Consider the following 17,690-nt stretch of genomic DNA (forward strand, 5'->3'; position numbering starts at 1 on the left):
TTCAAAAATTATTTTAAACCTAATTTATGGAAGTGCCTTCATTGGGGCATTTAGTGCCATTTTTCTTTCTTTCATTATTAAAATAAGAGAGGTTAAATAAAGTTATCTTTCAGCATTATTTCACATCTGCAGGACCACCGAGAAATCTGTGCCTCAAAACTGAACAACATTCAAATTGTAGATGTTTGTCTGGAATTTTGTGCATGTTTCCCCTTTAATTACAAGTCTACACATTTGTTTAGAATTTTGTGCATTTTTTTTCCTTTTAATTATAAAACTATTTGCTTACGTGTTGAAGAATTAAGTTGGTGCCGTGCAGACAGGGCAACAAGCACAAAATGTTTCAATTTGTACAAAGATTAAAAGCAAAATTACAATGCTAAAAATGATGCTTAGCAATGTTAAAACAATGTTTACATTTCTTAAGCATATTTAAAAAAATAAATACATTGGTTGTTCATAAATGGGCAGTATTGTGTGTAAATTTCCTTTAAGTGCCTTCGTGTTTCTGTAGAAATGTGTTTTCTTGCCTTCATGAGTATGTTGGCAAAAGACCACATTTCAAATGTATACATTTTAATTAAAAAACAACAAAAACAGTTGTCATAATTTTGTCTATTTTAATAAATACAGCATGATATGAGACTTTGTCAGGTTTCATAAAATCCTTAATACCTTGGAGGTTTACAGCCAAATGCACAATTCCACCAACACAACAAACAAGAAAAAATAATCAATGTGATCAATATGAATTTCTTCCAAATTTGTGTGATTGTTCAAACAAAAGAATATAAATATTTTTTAACAGTCAAGTGTCATTACATCAGAAATTTGCTTTTAGTCTTTAATGCTTAAATCCTTTTAGTAGAAATGTTTTGGTGTTGGGGAGCTTTTTGGTGGTTTTTTGCTGCATCTATTCAGTTTTAAGAAAACTGTGCCGAAGATTCTAGCACAGCGCTGTAGATGTGTTTCTCCAGCAAGGATTCTGTAATTATCCAAATTCATCACTGCCTATATGGTGTATGTAAATCTTTGAGAGTCGATGTTCACATGCTGATTTGCATAATAGCACATGATTTTGACAGGCGGTACGAGTGAAAGGAACCCCTTGACATTTCTATAATAGCACTTTGCAGGGTGGACAAGGATGGCGGGGAGGGTGGGATGGGGAGGCGGGAACAGCAGAACAAAATATAGGGGCCCCCAGTGTGCTGAGCGCCCATGTTCTGTTATTCAGCACATTGTATTTCACCTAGAACTGGAAATGCAGAAATATCACACAGGATCTTAACACAAGAGCAAATTCTGTTTTACTTTACAACAAATAATTTATGTGCATCTATTATTAACATCACCCAAGATCCGAATCTAAAATGAACAGCATTCTGACTTAAAAATAATCAGCAACATACTGGGATAAGAGGTTAAAAGCTCGTATATGTGCAGCACATGCCGTATTTTATGTGCCAGGTCAGAATAGTGTATTGGCTAATTGCTGGTGGAGGAAAGTAGAACACTTTTCATTAGTGTATTATGTCTGCACTGGGTCAAATCCTCTGAGATATTCTTCTTGATGATCTAGAAAATCATGTTAATTCTTCAAAGATGACAATTTCACATTTCGTGTGGCGAAGTAATTCTCTCACAGGCCATAACCTCAGAGCATTTAACCTAATTTAACTCAACCCCAACTGTGGAAAGAATAGTTTCATGCATTTTATAACAAACCTCTGCGCCTGGATCTTTCAAATCATTCAAATGGAATCGAGACAACGTGTCCCCTGTCAATACAGATGACACTGGATGAATCCCAAATTACAGACTGGGGCATGCAGGGACGAACCAAAGGTCTGTGGGAGAGGCCACCAGCAAATTCAAAGGTCACAGACTTCGAAGGCTCTGCTTTTACTCTGACACACGCCCCTGCGTCTCGTCTGAGTGACACGTGCAACAATGCTGATTTCCCCCCCTCATCCTCATCTTGCTCAAATAGCTCAGACAATACTGTGGCCTAAGGCCATATGCTGCGCCTACGGCCATCCGCGAGTCCCATGTCTCTCCATCCGTGGGAATATGGGAGACACAGAGGGGGTCGTCTGGGTGACACTCCTAACAGAGCTTCAAGGATTTTTTTTTTGTTGTTGTTTTTTTATCATAGTCTCAGACATGATAGAGACAAGAGCAATGATAAGCAGCAGGCAAGGTGGGGTAGTTAGTCTGGAGAAAGCACTGTTTAAAATGCTGCAGCAAATAATTACACCACCTGTGATGGAGCAGAGGAAGGCAAAATTGAAATCTACACAAAATGTATAGCATCTATCTATCTATCTATCTATACACAGACACAGAGCATTCACAATAAGTATTGAACATGTCACCATTTTCTCAGTAAATATATTTTTAAAGGTGCTATTGATGTGAAATCTTCAGGAAGTGTCAGAAACAACCCAAGTATGCCACACATGCAAAGAAACCAAAGCAAATAAGTACTGAAATTCAGTTACGTGTAATAAAATGGAATGACACAAAGAAAAAGTATTGAACACGCTTTCATACAAAAGCCTTTGTTGTCATGCCAAGATGCCTCCTGTATGGAGAAACTAGTTACACACATTGCTCAGGTGTGATTTTGGCCCATTCTTCCACAAAAACAGTCTTCAAATCTTGAAGGCTCCGTGGACCTCTTCTATGAACTCTGATCTTTAATTTGTTCCATAGATTTTGACCTCCAAACATGGAGGGAGCGTGCAATTGGCATGCTCACTGCAGGAATGTCCACCAGAGCTGTTGCCTGTAAGTTGGATATTCATTTCTCTACCATAAGCTGTCTCCAAAGGTGTTTCAGAGAATTTGGCCGTACATCCAACCAGCTTCACAACCGCAGACCACGTGTAATCACACCAGCCCAGGGCGGCCACATCCAGTATGTTCACCTACAAGTTCATCTGAGACCAGCCACCTGGACAGCTGCTGAAACAATCAGTTTGCAGAATCAAAGAATTTCTGCACAAACTGCCAGGAACTATCTCAGGGAAGGTCATCTGCATGCTCATCGTCCTCATCGAGGTGTCGGCCTGTCTGCAGTTCATCGCTGTAACCGACTTTAGTTAGCAAATGCTCACGTTCGATGGCATCTGGCTGCTAATCAACTCTATGTGAAGGAGATGTGTTGCACTACATCAGGCAAATGGTGGTCACACCAGATACTGTCTGGATTTCTGACCTCCTCCCGACTCCCCAATAAAGCAAAACTGCACATTTCAGAGTGGCCTTTTATTGTGGCCAGCCTAAGGCACACCTGTGCAATAATCATGTTGTGTAATCAGCATCTGGAAATGCCACAGCTGTGAGGTGGAATGGATTATCTCAGCAAAGGAGAAGTGCTCACTAACACAGATTTAGACAGACTGTGAACAGTATTTGAGAGAAATAGGTCTTTGGTGTATATAAAAATGTTTTAGATCTTTGAGTTCAGCTCATGAAAAATGGGAGCAAAACAAAAGTGTTGCGTTTATATTTTTGCATACAGGTCAGGTCAGGTAGGGGACTGATGATGCACTATGCACTTTATTGAACACAGTACTTGCACATTTAGAGGGGGCTAAAGGCTTTGCACTGCTTATATTTATTGAATTTTCTTCTGCTTTTAATTGTATTCAGCCACATATTTAGCAGAGGGGTTAAAAAATTAACACAACATTGACCCAGAAATTTTATGCTGGCAAATGGATTTATTAACTGACAGATCTCAATGTGTTAGAGTCAAGTATGTTTTATCTGATGCTCTTATCTCCTCCACTGGTTCACCACAGGGTTGTGTCCTTTCACGTCTGTTATTTGTTTTATATACCAACATATGCTAAAGTCAACAGCTCAGATATATATATATATATATATATATATATATATATATATATATATATATATATATATATATATATATATATATATATATATATATATATATATATATATATATATATATACAGTGAGGAGAATAAGTATTTGAACACCCTGCAATGTTGCAAGTTCTCCCACTTAGAAATCATGGAGGGGTCTGAAATTTTCATCTTTGGTGCATGTCCACTGTGAGAGCCATAATCTAAAAAAAAAAAAAAAATCCGTAAATCACAATGTATGATTTTTTAATAATTTATTTGTCTGTTGCTGCCGCAAATAAGTATTTGAACACCTGTTAAAATCAATGTAAATATTTGGTACAGTAGCCTTTGTTTGCAATTACAGAGGTCAAACGCTTCGTGTAGTTTTTCACCAGGTTTGCACACACTGCAGAAGGGATTTTGGTCCACTCATCCATACAGATCTTCTCTAGATCTTTCAGGTTTGGAGTTTCAGCTCCCTCCAAAGATTTTCTATTGATTTCAGGTCTGGAGACTGGCCAGGCCACTCCAGGACCTTGAAATGCTTCTTACGGAGCCCCTCCTTAGTTGTCCTAGCTGTGTGTTTGGGGTCATTGTCATGCTGGAAGACCCAGCAATGACCCATCTTCAATAATCTTACTGAGGGAAGGAGGTTGTGTGCCAAAATCTCTCAATACATGACCCCATCCATCCTCCCTTCAATACGGTACAGTCGTCCTGTCCCCTTTGCAGAAGAGCACCCCCAGAGTATGATGTTTCCACCCCCATGCTTCACGGTTGGGATGGTTTTCTTGGGGTTGTTCTCATCCTCTAAACATGGTAAGTGGAGTTGATTCCAAAAAGCTCTATTTTGGTCTCATCTGACCACATGACCTTCTCCCATGCCTCCTCTGGATCATCCAGATGGTCACTGGTGAACTTCAAACGGACCTGGACATGTGCTGGCTTGAGCAGGGGGACCTTGCTGCCCTGCAGGATTTTAAACCATGACAGCATCATGTGTTACTAATGTAATCTTTGTGACTGTGGTCCCAGCTCTCTTCAGGTCATTGACCAGGTTCTCCTGTGTAGTTCTGAGCTTTCTCAGAATCATCCTTACCCCACAAAATCTTGCATGGAATCCCAGACCGAGGGAGATTGACAGTCATCTTGTGTTTCTTCCACTTTCTAATAAATAATCATAACAGTTGTTTTCTACCAAGCTGCTTGCCTGTTGTCCTGTAGTCCATCCCAACCTTGTGCAGGTCTACAGTTTTGTCCCTGGTGTCCTTAGACAGCTCTTAGGTCTTGGCTATGGTGAACAGGTTGGAGTGTGATTGATTGAGTGTGTGAACAGGTGTCTTTTATACAGGTAACAAGTTCAAACAGGTGCAATTAATACAGATAAAGAGTGCAGAATAAGAGGGCTTCTTAAAGAAAAATTAACAGGTCTGTGTGAGCCAGAATTCTTGCAGGTTGGTAGGTGTTCAAATACTTATTTGCAGCAGTAACATACAAATAAATAATTAAAAAAAATCATACATTGTGATTTCCAGATTTTTTTTTTTTTTTTTAGATTATGTCTCTCACAGTGGACATGCACCTAAGATGAAAATTTCAGACCCCTCCATGATCTCTAAGTGGGAGAACTTGCAAAATCGCAGGGTGTTCAAATACTTATTTTCCTCACTGTTCCATCAACTAACAAAAGGAAGATTGGACACCCTTGTCTGCCACAAAGCTTAAGGAATATCAAGAAAGTATTATGTAGAGTTGGTGCTTGGGTCAGGGAAGATCTGATTGCACAGACGGACAAAAAAGGGCCGCAGTCTGTCTGAATCATACAGTTTGTGTCACATCTGAAAGATGAAAAAAGTCAGAACTCTGGCTCCCCTCCTTTGTCAGGTGACAAAGGGCATAATGGTTGGTCATTATTACTGTGTAGCAGGGCAGTGTTCAACACTGTGAGTCATGCTCACACCATTTTTTATTCACATCAGGTCTGCATCCATGCTGATGAAGTGCCTTGACGAATCCACCACACCACAGAACTGTCTTGAGTCCTGGATGCCAACCATCCAGATGGACAACCAGTCCATCGCCACCTCTCAAAAGTAACCATCTATCTGCTGCAGCCAGGTGAAACGTGGCATCCCCATGGCTTTCTCCAGTTGATGGGGTCATCAACACTGAGGAATCTGTGTACTAGATCATGCCCAGACAAACGTCCCACACTTCCAAAGTATTGTAGCTGATGCTCCCTCACAGTGCAAATGATACCTCTCTAAGCAACGATTGCTTGACTCAAAGTGTTCCTAGTGGTACACAAGGATCTTCCAAAGAGATCTGGTACCAGAGTTATCCAGTCATCATCTACATTCACTAGTAAGCAGTCCCACACAGTAAGATAGAAGAAACCATGGCCCTAAAGCCTTGGATTTTCCTTCCTCTGCAAAGGCATCAGCATCACCAAAACACCTTTGTCCAGTAATCCCATGAAGTCCTAAACCGTCGTCCAGGTGTCTCACAAACTCAAAGGCAGACTCATGAAAATGAATGTCTCTGCAAATAATACACTTTCACATCACATGGATATACTTCCACTGACTAAGTTCAGGAAATCATAGAGGTCATTGTGATCTTAATCTTGATCCAGGACCATCACAAACCCAGGCAATCTGACCCCTCACTCGGATTCTCAATTGCTGTAATCAAGGCATCTGTTGATTCGGCAAAAATCACAGCATCGTCCACAGAAGTCTGTAAACCTTTCCTCACAAACAAAAGCATCCAAGCCTTTGGTTTTCCCAACTCTACCCATCACCTGGGCCACATGAGCCACAACACATTTCCAATGAATGCCAGTAGTCACTGAGTACAATTCAGAGGTGTTCACTACATGTTGCTTTGTTATTTAGCAAAAACGTTTTTTTTTTTTATTGTCCCAGAATGGGGACAACAATGTAGCAAATGCCATAATTGTTTTGTTTTTTTTCACTTTGTTCAATAATTCCAAATTTTTATGAAATTAGTGTTCACGTATTGAACAGCATTACAAACATTAATCCAAGATGCTGATGTTAAATAAATAAATACATTTGAAAATGTATAACTTGAAATAAAATCATCTTAGAAATTCATTCGTGTTTTTATCACAGTTATGGAACCTCAGAATATCTAAACACAAACCACAGTAGATCCACAATGGACCTGCATGTTAATTTGGAACAGGTTCTACATCAGATTCTCTTCCTGAAACAACGCCACATTACATGAAGAAAGGGATTTGAACCTGAAACTTTCTGCTCTAAAAACAAACACACTAATCGCTTGGCCACTACATTGCCCGGCATCTACACAGATGATGCTTTGAATAAATCTGCTACAAAATTCATCGGTTTGATGAAGTCTTTTAATCTGGTCCAACATTGACTCTGTTTTTCTGAGGACTTTTTTTTTTATTATTTCTGATCATGTTTGTATCCTTTTTAATTGGTCTCTTAATTTGGATGGTCCATCTGCTCAACACTTGATTTGCTTTTACATTTTTAATCATCTTTCTGCAAATAAATTTTCTGGTTAGAAATTTGAACTCCTGCATCAGAGCTGGAAGCTGATGGGGGATCATCATCAATTTCCCTTGTGGAAATCACTGAGGTAGTCAAATAACTCTGCAGTGGCAAGGCCCCGGTGGGTCATGAGAGCTGTCTAGAAATGCTGAAGGCTCTGGGTGTGGAGGGACTGTCTTGGATGAGACGTCTGTTCAACATTGCATTGAAGTCTGGGGCAGTGCCTAAGGAGTGCCAAACTGAGGTGGTGGTCCCCATATTTAAAAAGGGGACCAGCGAGTGTGTGCCTACTGCAGGGGGATCACACTACTCAGCCACCCTGGTAAAGTCTACTCCAGGGTGCTGGAAAGGAGGGTTCGGCCGATAATCAAACCTCTGATTGAAGAGGAACAACACGGGTTCCGTCTTGGCCATGGAACAACTGACCAGCTCTTGTGCCTGGGAGTATGCCCATCCAGTCTACATGTGTTTTGACGACTTGGAGAAGGCCACAAAACATCAGGTACCCTGGGGAGATACTGTGGGAGGTGCTGCAGGAGTATGGAGTGAGGGGGTCCCTTCTCAGGGCCATCCGATCTCTGTATTCACGAAGCGAGAGCTGTGTTTGGGTTCTCAGCGGTAAGTCAGAGTGGTTTCCGGTGGGGGTTGGCCTCCGCCAGGGCTGCGCTTTGTCACCAGTCCTGTTTGTGATATTCATGAACAGGATATAAAGGTGTAGTCGGGGGAGGAGTGTCTTCACTTTGGTCGGCTCACGGTCTTCTTTTTGCAGATGATGTGGTCCTGTTGGCTTCATCGACCTGCCTACTCACTTGCCTACTCCGGGTAGGGAATACGACCTTGCCCCAAGTGAAGGAGTTCTCGAAGGAGAACTCCTCGTCAGGGTCTCATTCACGAGTGAGGGGACAATGGAGCATGAGATTGGCCAGAGAATTGGCACAGCAGGGGCGGTATTGCATTTGCTCTACCGTAGTGCTGTGACGAAAAGGAAGCTGAGCCAAAAAGGCAAAGCTCTCGATCTATTGGTCAGTCTTCATTCCTACTCTCACCTATGGTCATGAGGGCTGGGTCATGACCGAAGAACTAGATCTAAAGAACTAGAGTAGAGCCGCTGCTCCTTTACGTTAAAAGCAGCCAGCTGAGGTGGTTCAGACATCTGGTAAGGATGCCTCCTGGGTGCCTCCCTAGGGAGGTGTTCCAGGCAGATCCAGCTGGTAGGAGACCGCAGGGAAGACCCAGGAGTAGGTGGAGAGATTATATCTGCACACTGGCCTGGGAACGCCTCAAGATCTCTCAGGCAGAGGTGGTTAATGTAGCTCAGGAAAGGGAAGCTTGGGGTCCCCTGCTAGAGCTTTTGCCCCCATGACCCGATCCCAGATCAGCGGTTAAAGATGATGATGATAAAAATGTGGAAAAAGTGCAGCACTGTGAATCCTTTCTTGACACATTGGATCTCCTTCATTTATATTAGCTTTTAATTTCTTTGAAACATTGCAAAAGATGCGAGGGCTACTCATTGTTAAAATTATTTCTTACCAGTAGATAATATACTATTATTGGACTACTATTACTAATATTCTTATGTATTTATATGTATTATTTGATACAAACAGAGATGTTACACGTACATCTCCTGTTGCAACCATTCAGTCTAATGAAGAGTGTGAGAACCTTTTTTTATCAGTAAAATCCATGTTATCAAGGCATTAATGGGCATATCTCCAATCAACATCTTTTATAAAGTTATATACCAGGTTATGAATCATTACTTCCAACTCTTGATGTACTGATGTAGCTGATAAAAATTAAATTAGCCATACATCGTCTGGAAAAACGAACCGATTCAGAGCTATTTTTAGCCATAAAAGTGATGTAACCTCAGGTGTTGAGCATTACCTGCCTGAGGTTCGTGCCACCTGTGTCCAATTTATGATTAACACCAGTACACTCAGTCAATCTGGGTTGTTTTTGTCTCCAAATGTAATATGGCTTTAATATGGCTTTAATTTGAGTTTCAAATCAAATTCTTGTATTTTGTGATCAACATTTGTCTATCTCCAGCTCTTTGTAACCTGCTGTGTATTCAGAAAAACTACACAAAACAACAACATTGCAAACATCTCAATAAGACTGAATAGTGATTAAATACCTTGAAAGTGGTGTCTCTGATTTCATTCCTGTTATGCCAGTGCTTTACAATTTTGCCTCGCATTCACCCATTTACACAAACACACTCACACACTGATGTCAGCATGCGGCCATGCAAGGTGCTCATTACACACCGGGAGCAACTCTGGGATTAAGGACCTTTCCCAAGGGCCCTTAGTGATTTTCTGGTCTAGGTGGTTTTTGAACTGAACATGTGTGTCTTCTCCTGCCATTCTGTTGTATGGTGTGCCCCAACGTTCCTTTCCCATGCCAATTTTGTTTGCTTTGTTTTTGCTTTCACCGTGACACATCAGTACCTGTTTATGTATCACATATCATTGTTATGCAGATGACATCCAGTTGTACATCTCATTTACACATCAGAATGGAGCTAAATTACATATTCTTCAGGACTGTATGAATATTATGAAGAACTGAATGGCTGCTAATTATCTGTCACTTAATAAATGGAAAACTGAAGTTCTTCTTTGTATCCTAGGCAACTTTGTTTCCTATAGTGATTGAGAATCTTGGTTTTCTGTCATCATCAGATCACTCAACAGTTAGAAATGTGGGTGTTACATTTGACCAGGCTCTCATCTTTGATAACCATGTTAGTTTTCTTATACAAACTTCTTTATTCCATTTAATGCAACATTCTCCTATTGCATCGTATCTTGATCTGACGTTGGATTATTGTAATTCATTGTTCTTTTGCCTTGGCAAGTCTTCTCTGGAATGTTATGAGGTTGTCCAAGAGTTCTCATATGGCATTTCTGTTATTGCACTGGCCCAGACTTCTGTTTAAAATGTTGACTGCATTCAGAGCTCTGCATGTACAAATTAATCTATCTATCTATAGTGGTGGGCACAGCTAACCAAAAAGTTAGCTTCAGTAACAGCAAATCAGGTAACTGAAAAGTTATCTTTTATGAAGCTACACCGATAAACCACCCAAAAATTATCGGAAGCTACAGCTAACCGATAATGTTCAGGATTGTCTCTGGTACACTTGCAACTACTAACAAGCTGATTGACTTTTAACACCACGATTGCTTCTTGTAGCGTAAAAGGCAATCACAAACCCAAACAATAAGTTGGCACTTCTGTCTTTGTGCACCCTGCCCACTGCTGAAAGCTCCTGTTTACTACATATTTTGCAGCAGTGAAGCAGGTGAGAGAAGCTAAGCCCAACTGCATGCACATACATACACACACACACACACACACACACACACACACACACACACACACACACACACACACACACACACACACACACACACACACACACACACACACACACACACACACACACCAAAAAAAACAGCATTACTCTTTGAACAGAATATGGCAGTGCTGCCATGAGGCAGAGGTCTTGGAAAATAAAGCAGTTTTGACTTATGGTTTTGATTTATAAATCAAATTAATCTGGATAGAATAACTACATTAATGACAATTCTGTCATTTGTACAAAGTTAAAATATGACACATATCTTATAATTTTAAATAATGCAATATTTCTGAAGTTTTGTAACAAACACACACTGATGCCAAAGGGATTATGGGTAAAATGAGCCTCCGCTAACACTGATTGGTTGACTCATTCATTCTATGTAGAAACAAACACGTTAATATGAGGTGTGTGTTGGTGTTTACATATAAATGTGCTTTTGTAAAATATGCCATTTTTTATTTGTAAAAAAAGCCATTTGCAAAAGCCAAAAGTCAAGTTGTGATTAGACAACCATCTGATATAACCAGGCTCAAAATTAATAGAACACTGCCATAATCCTTTGCGCATCAGAGACTTGCTGCGGTTTAAACAGCACAGATATTTCTTTTCATCAGCTGCAACAACTCTCTGGCACACAAAGGATTATGAGATATCTCAATACTTAGAGCGAATACTGCCATGAACACTACTGGGTAGGAGATGGCAGTAGCAGTTTCTCCTGAAACCAGCTCTCCTCTGTTTGTAGAGGACAGAACTATACATCTACTGCAAAACATTTAACAGGTAGGCTTTAAAATCTTTAATATCAGACTTCAAAAATGTTTATTAACTGTTAAAACTTTATTCATTAAACCTGCAATAATATGTTAGCGGTCTAAAAATTATCGGACCAAAATTTATTGGAAGATAACTGGTCCGCTGATGGTTTTCAAAGTTATCTGAAAAGCTAATCTGATAATGAAAACATTAGCTTCCATAATTAACGGTTAGTGGAACTGTGCCCACCACTGTCTATCTATAATAGTGAACTTTGAGGTCCTCTGACAAAAACCTGTTGGTGACCCCTTGGTCCAGGCTAAAAACCAAAGGAGACTGTACTTTTGAGGCTTCGGCTACTGAGGTGCAACATGTGCTCCCATTACATCTAAGATCTGTGGATATGGTTGAAACATTTAAAAGGAAGCTCAAGATCCATCTATACAGATGTGTTTTTAATTAGTTTTAATTTCTGTATTAATCAATTTTTTATGTGTATAGCACTTTGTGATTTTGTTCTTGAAAGGTGCTACACAAATAAATTTTATTTACTTTCTTATCCCTGGTACAAGAGTCATTACCCCGTCAGGTACATGCTTTTCTAGTTTCATTTTACACCCTGGTATCAAAGGCTGATTACCTAAGAGCCATTTGGTTCTGTTCTCCAAGTGGGACCACTTGAAAAGTTGTACAAAGTAAGTTAAAATAACATTTCCATAAAACTATAAGTAGAGATTTTCAGTATTTGCTTTTTCAATATGATGTTGCTCTTTTTCACGACAGCAAAATCATTTTCTCAAATTTTAAGTATTTACTGCAGAGTTCTTGCCGATGATGAATGCAATGACATTCACACTTCTTTTTCCAACTTTCTATGAATGAGAAGCACAAATTCTTGTTTAATGTAATGTAAAGTAGTAATAATCTGTCCAAGTGAGAGAATGTGGCCTTGTTGGCCAGCAGATGTAGACTTTGGAAATGAAAGAAAACGACACACAAGCTCATTTCCATTATGTATGTGATGGTAACTTGGTAAGTAGATTTCATATTTTAAATTTGTCCATTGAACATTAAAATCTGGATGAAAAACAAATGTTTTTAATGTGTTTTAAGCCTGTTCGAGTTCAGTGACGACGTTAATTAACGGTCATTAAAACCGAATCAACATTTTGTGCGTGAACGTCAGTAAATGCACAAACTCCCACATTTGAGATTTAACAATAAGTTATCAAAGCAAGTTACTTTGGAAAAAAAAAAAAAGTATTGACATTAACACGTTTATTGCTCAGAAACGCGTCTTTATTTACAGACCAAGTCACTGACGTCAAAACAAAATGGAGCAAAGTGTGACTGAAGGCCTGATAGGTATTGTAATTAATCTAAATTAACGCTTTATTTTGACAGCCACAATTTTAATAGTTAATAGCGAGAGCCTGCAGTTATTAATTATTTACGAGCTTAGCAAGCTAATGATTAGCTTACCGTCATGCTTTGCCTTTTCATCTCTAGCAGCTTGTATCTTCTCGTCTTCATCTTCATATGAATTCCCAAAGTCTTCTGTACGTCTCAAGCGTGTTTTTCTCGCCGCCAGCAACTTTCTCTTAAAAACTCACAGCAGTAAACACACCGCGTTCGCCATTGTTTATGTTTGTGTTGCGTATAAAACAAAGTCACTGCAGTTTGCTCTGCTGACCCCGCCCACATTGAAGAGGTACTATTTGCAGTAGAAAAGCTCGCGCTTGGAACCAAACTGAGTAGAGCCGAGTAGTGCTGGTGCTTTGTAGTGGAAAAGTGGCAAAAGCAGCACCAATGCGACGCGCGGAATTCCTCCGCACGTCTGTCTCAATGTGCCGAAAAAGTGCTGATGTCCACGTCTTTTCACAATTCCTGTGCTAGTCAGACGACATCCCGGATAAAACAGCGTCCAGTTTGGAAATGAACAGCACATTCCACTGTTACAGGAGTTTTTGTCATGGAAAGAGGAGCAGAGGCTTCGCGCGTCGCGGACAGTGCCGCATGGCACACAGCAACACAGTGATGAAGCCTCACGGGACATGTTCTGGCATGTCCAGGCACATCCACAATTTCTCGGATAATCACTCTATGGAAAAACCACCGACAGCTGTCTGAACGCCATCTCAAAGCCGTCCTGTGAGACCAAAACGGAGGTGGTTTTGTCTCGCTCCAGTAGCGAATCCATCGTGACGCGCGAAGCCTCCGCTCGGCTTTCCATGACAAAATCTCTTGTTAAAAGTGAAATCTGCCGGAAAATGGTTGATGTCCAGCTCTTGTGATAACCAGAAAAATGGCACACGATGGTCACAGATCCAGACAGCCATCCATTTAGAAATGAAATGGTCGTTCAGCCTGTCGATGGCGGCTTCGGAGCGCGGCGCACCCCACAGCCGCTGGGGGCCGTCCTTAAAGCGACAGTAACACTCATTCAACACTTATTCTCTACCAAACCCGTAACATTTTCACCAAAAGCCAGATCAATTTTTCTAATGGTTTCCAGCTGCCAGTCTCTAACAGTTTCTGAAAAAATTCTGATGGAAAAAAAGCCCAAATCATTCCGCCATTTCCTGACAATGAAAATCTGCCGAGGGGGTGGACCACTCCTCACTCAAAGCCTGCTCACAGGCGAATGACGCAACCGACAGGTGTGGAAAAACTCACGCATGCGCACGAGGGTTCAAGCTTGTCTGATGCAATCACACGTGATTCAAATCCATATGGTTTTTGAAAAAAATAATAAGGTCGGATACTTTTCTAATAGACCTCGTAAAATCAACATGCTGTGTCTGGACACAGTGCTGCGATGTGCGATGGCTGAGTTCATACTGCAGTTTGTCATAGTTTGAGGTCATTACATACGTGAAATGGAGCACAGTAGTTGCTTTGATCTCTGCTAACAGATCCATTATTCATTACAGATGATAAATCATGCTAAGGACCATAATCTGTCCATTTGAGTGCCTGACTTGGCCTGCAGGCTACCGATTTGAGACCTCCAGTTTACACCCTAGAGTTGTACTAGTATAACCACAAAACATTCCTAGAACAATGAGATGATGTTGGGTGACTTGAGGTAATTCCCAACAAATGACTTCTACACCGTTCCTGGATGCTTTTGTTTTCTGTTGCCACATTACTGCACTAGGTTGCACATCGGTCTCACGTTTCAAATAAATGTCATCCTGATGCACACACACACTCACTCCCATGCACAGATGCATCGCTTTAAAATGCATAAAACCCTCACCACGCACCCTTACCGCATGCATTAATTAGCACGCTGATATCAAGCTAGCTACTCCATTCACACCCTGAGCCTCTTTCATTAGCATGACAGTGGCTAGCAGCGGCCAGGGGCCCCATAGACTGCAAGGTTTGCTCTTCAGGGCCCCTGATTAAAGGGAGAACCCCCTAGGACGAAAAGCACTCCATTTCTTTCATCAATGCACACATGCTGCGTTTCTCAGATGATCCCTGGACCGCAAACTGTCAAGTATACCTGTTTCTGTGGGCTCGGCCCCCTTTTCCATCTTTTTGACTGTTGTCTTCCAGCTTTAAACCCTTTCCCAGCTCACTCTGAACCACTCCAGTGGACTTTTCCATCTCAGTCTAACTGTCACATCCACAACCAGAACGCTCCCTCCTCAACTTTTTTTTTTTTAATGCAGGTGGCTCTAATACATGTATGCAAAAGGTTCAGTCCTGGTGGTCTCCTCTGTGCACACAGATGCAGATCACCACATTGATGTGCTCATTTCTGAGTGTATGTCCGTGTAGGTTCTCAGTCATCCAGGTCATAGTTGTCCCTGGAGCTTGGAAAAAGGGCGACTGGACTTCATTGCATAAAACCCATTTCTTAGTGATTCTCAGATTGAGCCCCAGGTGACCCAGCAAAGGTTGATGGCTCTGGAAAGGCTTATCCTTCCAGAAACCACCTTTCCCGTTCCCGAGATTGAGCGCTCCGGACAGTCTTACACCTGACACACATCATCTGCGGGCCTTACCTATCAGGGTCCCCCACCTCATCCAGCCTGGATTTCAAGGCAAAACGTCTCATTAGCTTTGGTCCTTGAAAGAAGGGCACTCAATTTCAAATTCAGTTACACATTCCCTTTGAATGGAACTGGGAGGCAAAGGAGAAGAGAGAGGGAAAGGAAGGAGAGAGAGCGGGAGAGAAGACATGGGCGATGGTCTCTTGCTGAAGGCTGGGGCCTTGGACCCAGAGGGAGGGAGAGTGCAGAGGGGAATAAGGTCTGCTGAGGCAGCCATAATTTCATGCCATCATTACCTGCACAGGCTGGAGATTTATGCTAATGCTATTTCAGTGAAGAATTGCTGGACAAAATGGGTTTAGAGGGTCAAAAATAAAATGCAGAGCTGCTCGGCCACGACACAGACCTGATTCACTGATTTATTTGGGTTTTTTTTTTTAAGAAATTTAAATGCACAAGTGGGATGTGCCAATGTGTAGCTAAACCCTGGCCAGACAATGGTGAAGTGTACTGATGTTTCCAGAAGTCTTCAATTATATTCACCTTTCAGCATTATGTGAACATAATTCACTTAGCTGTTGGTTCTTCAGAAACACAGGAAGAACTAAAAACCACAAAGAAAATACATAAAATAAGCACAACAAAAAATTTACAAACATAAACACATGTGCTAAAGCTAGGAAAGCTAACATGACTACGAAACTTTCTGAAAGGCTAACTTCAACTTAACCTTTACCTTAACGTACACTCTTGCAGTAAATAACCAAAACACATCTAAACTGACATAGAAGAATTTAAACCAAGAAATATCTTGTTCCCATTCTAGCCAGGTGCTTAATTTCCACAACAGGAACCTTAAGACCCCCTGACACTTGCACAACTTTGATTCGCGCACTTGCAGGCACTCTGCCATGCACAAGAGTAAACTCGTCTCAAACTCATTGTAAACCATTGTAAACTGTGCATGGCTTTGTGCACATGTGCAAAGAAAATTTGAAATGTTCCAAATCTCCATCACGCATTAATTACGTGAACATTACACAAGCAATTAAAGAACACTTCATGTGAGTGAGAGTGATTGCATCAGCGCACCGCATCAGAGCACAGCTCGTCTGAACGTTTATAACACGATGTTAAATCGATCAGAAACATACTTTTACAGCTGCACACAAGAAGCAATGAACATGCAACTGTTTTACCAAGCCATTATAAACATGACAAATAATTACCTTTTTAACCTGCTCCAGATACATTCTCCCCCTTATTAAGCGCATGAGAAAAGCAGCAGCTGGAGTGCTCCTGTGTGATTCCGGAAGCGATAAGAGGCGTTTTCAACAGCCATCTTGGACAGAAATTGATTGAAATTGATCATTTATTCTTATTATTATTATGAAATTGATGATTTATGCACTACAAAATATTTATTTTATATATGCACCGTCCAACACACAACTCGTGGCAGCCAGTGGAACAAAGCATTGCGTCCAGCTGGGAACATAGCGGGTGGGATCGTCACAACGATGTGCGTGCAAGTGCTCGGATCAAAGTCAAAGTGTCAGGGCACCTTTACACGAGAAAACCATCATTAAACCTTACTACGTTCCGTGAAGTCAAGTTGCAGTTAGATGTGCAAAGGCCCATATCACTGGAAGTACTTCAAAATAAAAGCATCAAACAACAAACTGCTTTTAACACAGTAAAAATACAAAGAAGTGTTTTTACATAAAGAACAGACAGAAGTCATTTACACAATGGGTGGTTTTCAATCTGTTTTGTAGTCACTTATATTGCAACATGAACTCTCATATTTGTTTATATATATATATATATATATATATATATATATATATATATATATATATATATATATATATATATATATATATATAGTTGTGGAACAGCCTAGAATGATTCACCTGTTTACAGATAAGCTAAAACATGTTTATTTCTTGATTAGCCTAGACTGTTCTGTGACCTTCTGGAGCTTTCCTGCATGTTCTGTAATGTTGCACTTAGTACTGTGCTTTTCCACAAAGTTATAAAATATTCCATGGTATTCTAAGTAAACAACTTCAGCAGTATATGAGGCAGACAGGCAGGCCTCTGGCAATGTTTT

General features: G+C 40.7%; 1 long non-coding RNA gene across 1 annotated transcript in view; it reads right to left on the minus strand.

The window, feature by feature from the left end:
- The window catches only part of LOC117510393, a 100,567-nt gene that overhangs the window by 397 nt on the left and 82,480 nt on the right, over positions 1 to 17,690 (minus strand). The gene's annotated exons all lie outside the window — the stretch shown is intronic.

This window comes from Thalassophryne amazonica, chromosome 5, assembly GCF_902500255.1.
Source record: "Thalassophryne amazonica chromosome 5, fThaAma1.1, whole genome shotgun sequence".
Classification (NCBI taxonomy): domain Eukaryota; kingdom Metazoa; phylum Chordata; class Actinopteri; order Batrachoidiformes; family Batrachoididae; genus Thalassophryne; species Thalassophryne amazonica.